The sequence below is a fragment of the Perca flavescens genome, chromosome 21, assembly GCF_004354835.1.
Source record: "Perca flavescens isolate YP-PL-M2 chromosome 21, PFLA_1.0, whole genome shotgun sequence".
In the NCBI taxonomy this organism is placed as follows: domain Eukaryota; kingdom Metazoa; phylum Chordata; class Actinopteri; order Perciformes; family Percidae; genus Perca; species Perca flavescens.
The window spans coordinates 4,855,830-4,868,911 of record NC_041351.1 but is presented as its reverse complement, the minus strand read 5'-3'; the positions used below and the strand labels follow the sequence as shown (position 1 = coordinate 4,868,911).

General features: G+C 42.1%; 1 protein-coding gene across 6 annotated transcripts in view; it reads left to right on the top strand.

Moving 5' to 3' along the window:
* The first annotated feature begins 6,003 nt into the window (after window positions 1-6,003).
* srcin1b (SRC kinase signaling inhibitor 1b) overlaps window positions 6,004-13,082 on the top strand; it is a 128,194-nt gene continuing 121,115 nt past the window's right edge. For all 6 annotated transcript variants that reach the window (XM_028567286.1, XM_028567288.1, XM_028567290.1 and 3 more), the window contains exon 1: window positions 6,004-6,270. The gene's annotated coding sequence lies outside the window, so the exon portion shown is untranslated. The remainder of the gene's footprint in view (window positions 6,271-13,082) is intronic.

Here is a 13,082-nt window from a genome sequence, read left to right as displayed (position 1 = left end):
ACGAAAGAAGACAGAAGAAAAGTGGAGCGAAATGTTTACAAACTCAAAAAACGTGTTTTGTTTTTGCGTCGTTGTCGTCGTCAGGATGAGCGAGCTAGCAAGCTAGCTAACGATAACGTAAGTTTAGCTCTTTTCTTTTGTTTTTAGCCAACTGTTATAGCTAAATAAAGTTTTGCAAGCACTTGTAAAGTAAAAAGCTGAAGAAAATGGTTAAAACGACATATTGTCAGAAAGCTTAGAAGTTACACTTTAGTTTGACACCATTAAATTAAGTAAAAACATTACAAGACATTATAAGGTCATTTATATTCACATTTAAACAGATATTCTGAAGCCAGAAAGTATCCACGTGTGGACACAGTTCTATTAACAAACTAATGTTACATTATATTAATGTAAGATTAACATTACTTGTGTAGTTAATATTTATAGTCCATGGTTGGCACAGGCTGTGGTGTCTGTGGGTTTGTTGTGGGTCAGTTATAATTGTTAATTAAGAATGGTTGTATTTATAATTGTGTAGGGCTAAAAAAAAATAATAATAATAATTAACTTAATAAAAAGGTAAGGTGTCACGTTAGAAAGTCCTGAAGTATTAAAATAAAAATATACTTTAAGTACCCAAAGTAAAAGTACTTATTATTAGGACTGTACAATATGAGAAAAATATGCGATAATGTTGTTGAATATTTTTTTTTAGTTTCAACTATATTGTCACTGTGCAGAGTATGAGTACAAAGACAGCGAAATGCAGTTTGCCTCCAACCAGAAGTGCAAAAAGAGCAAAAAAGTGCAATGAGAGATATACAAAGTATAGACAGCACAAGAAATATAGTGCAGTGTTATAAGAGCAGCATAAATATGGCTATGTAATATGAACAACATGTACAGATATGTGTAATGTAGTAGCAGTAACATTAGTAAGAATAATATAGACAGATGCAGTGTATTAACAGAATATATAATAAGAAAAACTGAATAAAAATGGATATACTGAATGAACCATATAGACGAATATCATGATAACGGCTCGCGATACATAAACATTAAAATGTGCTCAGTTCTGCATTTCTGCTGAGTTCAGTATTCTTCTACAATACAACAAACTGCTTGTTGAACTTAAAACAAATGTAAGGAAATCATTTCCAACCACTTTTTATGGAAAAATTAAACATTGAAATGAATATAAAAGGCACCACTTAAAAAAAGTGACATTTACAGTTTAAAGTGCATTTTTCTGCCAATATTATTTTCAACAACTACGATATGTTGCAGCCTTTCGAGTTGTGCGTATTGCGGCAGTTGAAAAAAACGATATATTGTTAAGCCTTACTCATTATTAGGAATATCTAATTTCGGCATCATATTTTATTGGATTATAATCATTGATGCATTGCTGTGTCCATTACTTTAATGTTACAGCTTCTGAAGGTGGAGCTACATTTGCATCCTGGTGATGTTTGTGATTATTTGTGACAGTTTGGCGGAGCTCCGAAAGGCTAAACTACATCCAGAGGAGCATTTTCCAATATTTATGGGTCACCAAGTCAAGTCTGCGCAGCTTTTCGGTCTCAGATCTCCAGCTGTGGTGATTGCAAAGTGCTCGGTTGTCTCTTATTCGTCTTCCTGAATCATTTTTTCAGAAGTATATCCAGCAGAGTCATCTAAAAATCTGTCCACTCAGTCTAAACGTCATTAGAACAACCTAGTGTTTATTACCTGACCTACTTGGCATTATAATTCCCATTAATGCAAACATCAAAGTGTCTGTCTGCCTGATTGTTGAAGATAAAAATAGAACGACTCCATTAAAACCAAAACAATGACAAACAAAAGGTGTTTTGAGCCACTTTACAGCAGAACCCAGCTCATTTTAAAGACCGTTTGAGCCCCAGTTGACCCTTTCATCCTGTATAAAAAGAAACGGTAATTATTTGACAATACTTGCCCAATGCAATATGTTAACATATTGATATGATGATATGAGTTTCAGTGCTTTAATGACAAGGTGTTTGTAACTCAGCCTGGCTTCGTATTATTTTTACAGCAGGAGATCACGGCTATTGATGTCGTTTGTTCAAGTAATTAAATGTTTCAAGGTGTGAATGCAATTAGTATGAAGCATACTTTAATTTGATTTTCTTTGAAGTGCTCTCCCCCCTCTGTGGCGCTCCACTCGTCTGTCTGACTATTCAGAGATGCTTTATATCTATCTAGAAACTAGGGCTAAATGATTTGGGGGAGAAAATCAAATTACAATTTTTCTGCCTGATATTAGGATTTGATATGGGATTTTTCTTTTCTTTTTTTTTTTTGTAAAAATATTCACTGTAACAGATAAAACATGTCATGGAGCATTGTAACAATAGGCCCCATCATCATATATGCTTATGCAAGGATGAGAACATGGATATGAACTGCCAGCAGTAAGTGTTTTTCTTCAGTCAAAGCAGTCAAACACAGAACATTTATCACAAAAGTTAAGGTTATAATAATATAAAATATCAGTATTTTCCTGTAAACTATAGCTACACCATGATGCAGGTCCGCACGGGGACTGCCGTTATTCAGACAAGTGTATATATAGTCATATTGTGTGTGTGTGTGTGTGTGTGTGTGTGTGTGTGTGTGTGTGTGTGTGTGTGTGTGTGTGTGTGTGTGTGTGTGTGTGTGTGTGTGTGTGTGTGTGTGTGTGTGTGTGTGTGTGTGTGTGTGTGTGTGTGTGTGTGTGTGTGTGTGTGTGTGTGTGTGTGTGTGTGTGTGTGTGTTCTTGTGTAATTACATTCTTTCAAATCTCTACGCACTATTAGAAACACATCCTGGTCTGGGACCTTTTTTCATCTTACTCTTTCCCTCCAAATGTCCCTCCAGTGTATCGTGGCTCTGCTCTCTTGTCTTCTTCCCAGTGGTTTTTTTTTCCTGCATAGAGGAATTTTTGGCGCCCCCTAAGCGGATTTAGCCAGCCCCAAAGGAAAATCACCCGCACCCAAATTATAAGAATTGAGAATAAAAAAATAGCACTTGAAATCCTCTATATATGTTAATATATTGTGATAGTCGGCTTGAGTCCTTTTTAATGAGAAAAGACTAAAGATTCTCTGATTGCAGCTTGTTAAATGTGAATATTTTCTAGTTTCTTCTCTCCTCTGTGATAGTAAACTGAGTTTGTGGACACAACGAGACATTTGAGGACATCCTCTTGGGCTTTTGGGAAACACGATCCACATTTTCCACCAGTTTGACATTTTATAGACCAAACAACTAATCGATTAATCAAGAAAGTAATGGTTAGTTGCGGCCCTGGTGACTGAAGAATGTATCCACTGATTTATAGACGTCCCGTTCGCAAAATAAGTCTACGTGAGTGCATCATGTGACGGGTACAGAAGTTGCTATTCCACTGCTTATGTTTAAGTGAACTGGTGCCCCTTTTTGTATTTACCCGACGTGTGTACACGTCTCTGCCGTTCAACTTAAACGGGTGTCCCTCTTCCTGACATCTGCCAATTTCCAGGATTACCACATCAGTCTTTGTGAAGTCCTCTACACCTGTCCTTTCCTCTCTGTCTGTGGGTAATTGCTGCTGCTCTGTGTGATGTATGCGCTGTTACTGTACGCGACCTGCGACGTCGGCTGCATCCCAGATTCATTATTCAGCTCCCCTGGCCAGACGCAGCAAGACAGCAGCTGCTCTCGCTGTCACCGGTCAACCAGGAATCCATGAATCTGTAACTATCCTGTCATCTCCGTCTGTCTCCCTGCCTTCACTATCCTCGCTCTGTATTTATTCCTTGGGTCTTTATCTGTCTGTTTCTTTGCTTAGTGTGCCATTCACTCAGCCTGTCACCTCTCAGCCTTCTACTTCTACTTGGAAAAGGTTTTCTTGACAGTTATCCTCTTTTTACCTTCGCGGTGTCCCTGTTTTCCCACATCTAAAAAGGAATATGGATGTTTATGTTTATGAGGGGAAAAACATACAAACAAATTAGATTATTGTCATTCTTGATTAATCTGTTGATTATTTTCTTGATTACTCGATTCATCGTTTGGTCAATAAAACGTGGATCAGTGTTTCCCGAAGCCCAAGAGGACGGCCTCAAAAGTCTTGTCAAAGATATTCAGTTCACTGTCACAGAGGAGAGAAGAAACTAGAACATATTCACATTTAGGACTCTGTAATCAGAGAATAAAAACAATCATAAAAAAAATGACTCAAACTGATTAATCGATTATCAAAATAGTTGGCGATTAATTTAATTGTTGACAACTAACCGATGAATCTTTGCACCTCTACTCTACTTTCTTCACTGCTATCCCTGTTTTTCCCACATCTAAAATGAATATGCACATTTAAATCCAGTGTATATGAAGGGGAAACATGCTTGATGGTGTTGTAAGCCCCTAACTTCGACTTCAAGGCACCTAACCCTAACCTTAACCCTAACCGCTGCCTAATCTTAGTGCCTTCTAGGCAGCGCTGCCTGGAAGACGACGTTAGGGGCTTAAAACACAATTGAGCACGTTTTACCCTCATAAACGCTGGATGATCAAACACACGCATGTTCATTTTAGATGTAAAACCTACAAAAAACTGATGCTAATTCAGGTAAATATGGAGTAAACTTCCCACCCATACATTCGATTCCCTTAACCTATCCCACTTCACTCCTGATTACATTCTCTCTCTCTCTCTCTCTCTCTCTCTCTCTCTCTCTCTCTCTCTCTCTCTCTCTTCTCCATTGTGCGATTTATTTCTCGCTGAGCTGTGACTTGGTGTGTTACTGACCTCACCACCTGTATGGAAAGATGCCGAGGATGTCGCTGCGCAAACGATTGTCAATGAATATTCCAGGCGAGAGAAACCAAGGTTGAGTGTACATCATACTCATATATTTTTCTATTACCCACCTGTAGCATGGTATATAAATGTGTGCGCGCGAAGCAAAGTGAGGTTGAGCCCCTCAAGGGCAAAGAGAAGAAACTCTAGAGCATTATGAGCACGGGAGCGTCCGGGCTCTCAAGGCCCAGCAAGCGCTATCTTTAATTTATCGCTATATTTTATTTACAGCTAGTCATTTCAGACCACAACAACAAAGAAGGCTGTGTATTGACTAGTTCACAGCGCCCTGTCCACTTCTATGTGTCACTATGCCCGAGCTACACTCGTGTCCGTTTTTATTTGTTTTATCAGGATGGTGTGATAAAGTCAAGGCGTCTTTTTCAGAGAAACTCCTTATCTTTGCTCCTGTTTTGTAGTGGTCAAACATTTCCTAACTCCCCCCCCGGAGATCCTATTATAAAGTGTCATAGTGTGCGTGATCTACAGCCCCTCTGACCCTGAACACACACTCTCACACACACTCTTGGTCTCATTAATTCATGGCCTTCAACTCAGGATTGAATTACAGCTGGTGCTGGTGCAGGATATACTTTGACAATAGCCTTTGTTGAGCGTACACACACACACACACACACACACACACACACACACACACACACACACACACACACACAGAGAGAGAGTGCTGCAGTGTTTCATCACACATGCACACACAGACAGCCCTGTTCACGATATGTTATCAGTGTTTGCTATTCCACACTTTACTTGGCTGGTAGTCATAATTCATCGGCACCGTTAGTTTGTCTGCTGAAAAGTGTCAGAGAAACATCTGCATTTTTTTCTTTTTTCTTTTCTGGATTCCTTTTCACCCCTCCAGCAATTGCTTCCTCTCCCGAGCTGCACGGGGAGAAGTGTCAAGCCCACATGGTGATATTGAATTACCGATGCACACTACAGTATATTCCCACACCCGCGTGATTAAAATCCAATGCGTATAATGACGGCACTAAGATCAAAGTCGGCTGGATTTGGGATGCTGGCCCTTTAAGAGAGGCAGAGTGGGGAGGGCTCTGCATCCATAAAACATGAGTTTATTCCTAACCATGCTAAGACATGGTTAGGAGCGCCTCTGCACTCCAGCGTGCTCTCATCACAGGCGGAGCATCCCCCGTCCGACCAAAACGCTTCACACACATGCTGCCGAGACATGGACGCGCTGAGAAGAAAGGGATGAAACTGGACCGAGGAGATCAAGACAAAAAACAACCGTATAAGAAGAAGAGTGAAGAAAGAAGAAGGGGTTAAAAAGAAGATAAGAGAGAAAGTGACGGCGCGATAGAGGACAGTAAACAGGTGCATCGAGGCAGAGAATGGGCAATTCCTCCTTCCCAGGCATGTCACCTCTCTCTCCGTCCATTCTGTAGTTGCAGGTATTTCTAACTTGAGTGCCCTTCTCTGACGCGCTGGGGGTGCTGGGAAACTACCGCTGTTAACCTCCGCTTTCTTCCCAGCTGTCTGTGTTTGCTGCACATCTTGTCTTTGCCTGCATGTTCCTGAAAAGACAACTTTTATAGAGTTAAAGGACATCTGTGGTTCTTCTCCCGTAGCAGCACTGCAGTGTATGAATACATAAAATCTGGGACACTGAGTTGAAGCGTTCTTCTAAGTTGTGTTTTTAATTAGCTTTGATTTGAGATAAAGCCTCTGATTGATTTATCCTGTTAGAAGAATCAGTTTGAAGTGCTACAGCCCGTTTTGAAATGCATTTGAAGAGTGTTTTTTAAATGCATTTTAGTGCAGATATTGACGGGACTGAGTGTCTCCGAGGTCTTGGTGGGGGGGGGGTGTCTGGCTGTGTCGGTTGCGTCTGGCAGCAGCTCTTGTTTACTGGCTGTGTGGATGGGAGGCGGTTGATGTTCTGGCTCTCTGTAGCTGGCATCTGGGGCAGCATGAAAGAGGGCGATTGAAGGATTTACAGAGGCTGCTGTTGGTCAGAGAGATGGAAAGACTGATGCAGACAATGATGCTACTTCATAGGCGACTTAATGGATGTTAATGCAGTGGTTTAAAAATATAGAAGCATTGATCTCCATGTGGAAGACAAACAGGCAGCTGTAACGACAAAAGCTAATTTGCATTGTAAACATTTTGAAGTCAATCAGATATTAAAGTGGGCGGAACATTTAAGTGGGTTTGTGCATATCATTTATATAATTAGATTTGAGTCACCGGGCTAAGCATCTTTTTTTTCCTGAAAGGCAAAACAACAAAATCTTTTCCCCTCGTAGACGTGGTCAGTAGATTAGGATAGACAGCTAAACATCTAAAGTCACGACCACGCCCTGTAAACTCTGGCAGGTATATATATATATATATATATATATATAGCGCTGGGAGGTTAAGTATAAAGGAGGGTTTCCTGCAATGGAAAGCTGTCTTCAAAAATCACAATTACCCTTTAGAAAAAGACTTTTAGGGCGTTTTCACACCGACAGCCTTTAGTTCGGTTGAATCGGACTAGAGTTTGTTTGCCCAGCTGGTGCGCACCAATAGCGGACCAAACAAGTGTACCGAGACCTGCTTGAAGAGGGGGTCTCGGTACGCTTTTAATCGCACTCTGGAGCGGTTCGTTCGTGGTGAGAACGCGATCCGACCTCGAACCGCACCAACTAATATGTACTCCTCCAGTCTGAGCTGATGTCTCCTGTAGTCAGGTGTGTTTAGCCGTCTGCGATGCAGCAGAGCAGCAAACTGTAGCAGCTTGCAGTGTTTCTCTCACAGAAATAGACTGCGGTCAAGCTTGCCGTCCGTCATTTGTATCTCAGTGGTCAAACCAGCTGCCGTTAAAATTGGAGACAGACGCCGGCAGAGCGGAGCGAAGTCTCGGTGACCAGAGCGGAGCGAAGTCTCGGTGACCAGAGCGGAGCGAAGTGTCGGTGACCGGAGCGAAGTCTCGGTGACCACATAGACAGTATGGGTGACCAGAGCGGAGCGAAGTCTCGGTGACCAGAGCGGAGCGAAGTGTCGGTGACCGGAGACCAGAGACAGTATGGGTGACCAGAGCGGAGCGAAGTCTCGGTGACCAGAGCGGAGCGAAGTGTCGGTGACCAGAGCAGACAGTAGTAACGTCCATCTCGAAACAATGTCTGATCATTTTGATGAAATGAGCTGGTTTGACCACTAGACCAGAACCCAGGACCTTCTTCCTGTATTTACTTTCTTGCTCCCGCCCCCAGACGTATCCGACCAATAAGAGGCCTGATTTGTAATGAAACATTTTGGTAGGCCTACGCTTGGATTGTTCCAGGTGTGAAACGAAACCAAACCGACCGAGGGCAAATCGCTCCAAGTTTACTACCTCACCAACTGACTCGGACCAAAGCAAACGAACTACAGGTGTGAAAACGCCCTCACACAGCTAATGCCATTTATGAAATGAGTGTGACTTTGTGTAGGCTGTCAACCCGGCTTAACAGTTTCTTGGGGGGAAACTCTGTGGTGGTGCAACTCACGTTATGGTTTACAGACCGCCCTGAGTTAAGACAGTTTAGCCAGCTATTGTCTGTTACTTATTGACTTAAAATGGTCTTTTGTAATGACTCAATTTTGCACATTGCACAAACGTGGTTGGTGGTTTAAGGTTTCTTTATTGCCTCCATGTCTTACAATCTTCGAAAAACCCATTCAGAACATTTTAGTAGCAAACAAATATTTGAAATGTGTGTGTGTGTGTGTGTGTGTGTGTGTGTGTGTGTGTGTGTGTGTGTGCCACATGCAGAACGCTTCACAGCAGCGCGGGGTAGCGGGTACTTTGACTCTTGTACACTTTTTCCTACTTCCAACCTTACATGATTGCTGGATATACCAAACTAATGTTTCTTCACTTTCACTTTCTTATGCCTATCATTGACGAAAAAGACAACACTAAAATGCCCTCTCTGTCTCCGTGTTTCTCTCTCTCTCTTTTTCCGGTTCTGGTGGTTGATTAACGCAGCTATGTGCTGATTAGCTCTGATAACGGGCCAGGTGGGTAGCACACTGCCATGAGTCCATGAGGCTAATGTCTGATTACTACACATTGTCATTGTAATATTTTGTGATTACATTCTGAATCTGCAATGTTCTCTGTCAGGTAAATATAGCAGTACAATGTCTTCCTCTGATGTAGACCTAGACAGTGGTAGGTTATACAGGGGAATTGCATATGAAGTGGTTTGGGGTCCTTCTGTAAGTAATTTTGGGGTACAATTTGGTTTTGAAGAATTCTACAAGCAGCAATACCACCGGCCAAGCAATCAGCCCAACGGGAACTGTACTAGTGCTTTTAAATTGCCCACAGGGGATAGACAAAGTTGGGAAAGTGTAAGGAATTAAATTGAAATTGGTGTTAGCTACTTTTAATTGGAAAAAAATTGTCAACACTGTTCACAATAATGGGTACATCATTTCTACAAGACAAGCAAAGAGTATGTCTGTATGTATTTACCGGCTACCATTTTAGTTTTGATTAGTATAATTTCGACGAGTTATGACTTGGAAATGGGTTGAAAATATTTGTATCCACATGTTAAGAAGGGTCTGAGGCTTCAGGAAATGCCTTCACAACGCTGTGTTGTTAAACAACCTTTTGGGTACTTCAAAGAAGTTGTTTATCTTCCAGAAAAATGAGATGCTTATCTCATGAGAGAGGCACAACCTTGTGCTAGTGCAAGCTGACTGCAGGCTGGCAGAGTGCAAAATGGAGGTCTTCACTATCTTTAATCAGTATTGATTTACATGATACCCTCCTCTCTCTTCGCCCTCCAGCACACTCACACTGCACAAATCCGTGTCAGAGAAAAGACACATCTGGGAGATAGGATTGGGGGGGAAAAATACCAGCTCTCTTAAAATTCAACGTAGCCCGATATGAGACTTGTCACATCCTGCATGCTGTCTCGCTCGGAAATCACTGAGAGGATTAAATCTGAACAGAATATAGAGTCGCCCTTCAACAGCTCAAACTTATCTTTGTGCTGCACGACTGTGTGAGTCATGTCAACCCCAATGACATGCCAGAGCCCTCCCCGCTCCCCCACCAGGGTTTGAGAGGGGGGCTGCTGCTGCTGCTGCTGCTGCTGGTGGGGGTGGTAGTGAGGGTGGGGGTGTATCAGATCAAGTGTGTTGGAATCACACAGTGACTGGGGAGCAGCCGAGATGGAGAAGAGACGGGGTGGATGATTTGTCAGAGAGCAGCCGCCAAACGGCAGTTTCCCCATGTCAGCCTGATCAAACTTGTAGACATGTGGAAAGAGATGGAAGCGAGACGGAGAGAGGGAGGAAGAGAGATGAAGGGCAGAGAGAGGAAGCCGCAGAGCAGAGAGCGTCGACATCAGAGAACTGATTGATGCGTTTCGCAGAGCCACCAGGTGAGGGTGAGCCGACTAGAATATTGACTCAGGGATCAGTCTTTTCTCCCGAGAGCTGCTCTCCACTCTGGCGTTTAGAGAATCTGCTGCGGTTTCATCCTTTATGTTGCTTCCATTGACTTCTTTTTTAAAAAAAAAAACAGTCAAAACGACATTTTCCAGAAATTTGGTTTTAAGCAGCGAGTCTGCAAAGAGCCAAACGCAGCTTTCAACACCAGACTTCAACATTTTACAATGTGTAAGAAAGCGGTGGAGCTTCAGTCGAAGAATAAATTCATTATAAAAAGTTTTTAATATCTAATACACGTCAGGATTGGAAGTAGTGTGAGACCTCTTCCTGCAGCTCTCCCCCGCCCCTACGGGGCTCATATTAAGACATGCTCAGCCGTCAGAGGCAGGTCTCACACATCAAATGGAAAGGCCTCAGGAGTCCGTTAAAACAGCGTCAGATCTCAGGAAAAACAGCCTCCCGTCTCTGGCACGAAAAGGCATCAGGTCTCAGGATAACCTGCCTCAGATAAAACTTTCTTTTAAAGGTCTGCTCTGAGGATCTATCTATCTATCTATCTATCTATCTATCTATCTATCTATCTATCTATCTATCTATCTATCTATATCTTCTATCTTTCTTCTGAGCTTTAATTGTGATATACTTCTGGGCCACGTGTGTGTCTTTCTACGTTCTTCATCAAAATAGAATAATGACAAAAAGGAATTTTTGGAATTTGCCAAAACCAAAATTAGAACTCATTAAATTGAACTATAATTTTTTTTTCATTGATTCAAAAGAGAAAAAATCAAACTGCCAGAGCGTACATGGACCCTCAGACGAAACGGCCTCAGAGAAGAACATCGAATGAAGCCCTTTTATCCGAGGCTATTCATCCGGAGACTTGATGCCATTTCGCCTGGCGCCTGAGACCCGAGGCTGTTTTACCTCATGTCATCTGATGTCATCTGATGTCATCTGAACAGCAAATAGAAACACTCCCTGCCAACGTCTCCTGTGACAGAGCAGAGATAACCCATGACAGGATAAACATGTTTTGTTTTTGATTGTTTTTGGAAATAAAATATTTCAATGATTAATACGTCATCAATAGCCATAGTTTAAGTACAAATTGTTCCATTTGGCTGCTATAATGGTGGCATAATTTAGTTTTTGCAGGTTTTATCACTTTATTTTTTATTTTTTTGACACTCCGAGCATCTTCCCTTCCACTTTACTGACTTGACCTGCTTTGGACCCCCGGGTGCATCTGACTCTTAAAAGCTGAGACTGCAAACATGCAGCAGGACATACGTGGCTTAAAAAGGCTTCCTTTCACTATAAAGTGCTGCCGTCTTACCTGAAACTCGTATTTCCTCTGGCTGATTCAGGCATCAGATGAACACGCTTAGAACACAAAAAAACACGAGCACTTTGAGAAGAGAATATAGGATCATTTTAAAAAGAGGAAGTGTCTATTATTATCGTTGTCGGAGGACAGATGCTGATGACATGTCGTATAGCATTGCTTGCACAGGGAGATTTTTCATTTTTAAAGAAAGCCCCGGTGTATAGGCAAATCCCTCTGTATGAAGACAAATGATATGCAATAAGCCCGGAGGGAAAAACTAGTCTGACAATGAAAAGTAGGATAAAAAAGTGAAGCAACCTTTTATGCTTTTGTCATCAGTATTTTTGTCTTCCAGCCTCCTGAAGCTGTGTACAAGTGGAAGAAAAGTGGAGGGAATAAGCAGAGAGAAGCCTCTCCTTTTCCCTTTCTCTTCTAAATCAACTTAATTGCCAGCTACTGCCACATTTTCCTCAGCAGCAGCCGTTCCCATTTTCTTCTCCAATCGACAGTTGCTGGACATAAAGTGGCGATAATGACCTCAGGTCTGCTAATGTGGGCACAGTGATGTGTTCTCTTTTAATCTCCTCTATCACAGTTTCCACACCAATTAGACACACACACACACACACACACACACACACAGAGTCCTTAGCGTAGGCTGCATAATAGATTCTTGCAGTGGTGTTTGATTGTCAGCTGAAGGAGTGACGTGTGTGTGTGTGTGTGTGTGTGTGTGTGTGTGTGTGTGTGTGTGTGTGTGTGTGTGTGTGTGTGTGTGTGTGTGTGTGTGTGTGTGTGTGTGTGTGTGTGTGTGTGTGTGTGTGTGTGTGTGTGTGTGTGTGTGTGTGTGTGTGTGTGTGTGTGTGTGTGTGCTCGACTATAATAGACAAAATTATGAGTGAGAGACCGGCAGAGAGAGGTGAATTCTGGCACAGGTACAATTGAAAGATAAAATGGCAGCTGCATCACGTTGTGTTGTTTGAGAGACACTTCATACAGCACCTTAGTGCCTTTTCATGTACAACACTTTGATCAGCTTAAGCTGTGTTTTAAATGTTTTTGCTAGAAACAAACTTTACTTACTTCCTTAACATAATACAGACAGAGGAGGTAGCCAAGGTACAGTAGATTGGACGGGTTGAATTGGGGAGCCAGAGTTGAAGCGAAAGGTGGAAGGGAGCCCCACCATTTATCTACTACTTTTTATCTATTTAAACCATACTTATAGCTAACTAGGGGCCTCCAAGATTTTGTGCCCAGGGGCCTCTGCATTCTTAATCCTTGCCTGGACGGAGCAGCGAGCTCCGTGACCGGCTCAGCCCATGCTCTGCGTGAGAATCTTACACATCCGTGGTGAAAATGCAGATCAAAAAGCCTGAGACGTTTCAGTTCAATAAAAAATGAGAATTTGGATTGAGTGGCAAAGTATGGGCTTGTTTTATTTCTAAAGCTTGGAAAATTAGGTTAGCTGGACTGAGAGTTTGTGCTGAGAAA